We start from the raw sequence: 385 nt of genomic DNA, 5'->3' as shown, positions 1-385 counted from the left end.
CTTCTACAACCCCGCAGACATCAGCCCTGCCCTGTGAAAGCTGCCCCTCCGCGCCCCTCTCTCCACTGCCCCACTTTCCCCCACTTTCTCAGCGCTGCTCACCTCCTTTGACTCTCGAGCCTGCACGAGAGGACTCCCGACATGGGCGGGGTCAGCGCTTCAGATGAAGGGACCGAGGCAAAAGTTCAGACAGAGGTGAGGGGTGTGTATACACCGATCAGCCATAACATTAAAACCACTGACAAGAGACAGCAAATGAACAGTCCTTTAGGTTCGTTCGGTGTGTGGGTCGAAAGCGGGAAAAATGGAAAAGCAGGAGGATTGGAGCCACGTATTTTCCAACCCTGGTCCAGGAGGCCCACTGACTTGCACTTTACTGGTGTTC

The sequence above is a fragment of the Salminus brasiliensis genome, chromosome 22 (assembly GCF_030463535.1).
Source record: "Salminus brasiliensis chromosome 22, fSalBra1.hap2, whole genome shotgun sequence".
Taxonomy (NCBI): domain Eukaryota; kingdom Metazoa; phylum Chordata; class Actinopteri; order Characiformes; family Bryconidae; genus Salminus; species Salminus brasiliensis.
The sequence above is the reverse complement of the archived record's forward strand: the minus strand, read 5'-3'. Positions refer to the sequence as shown.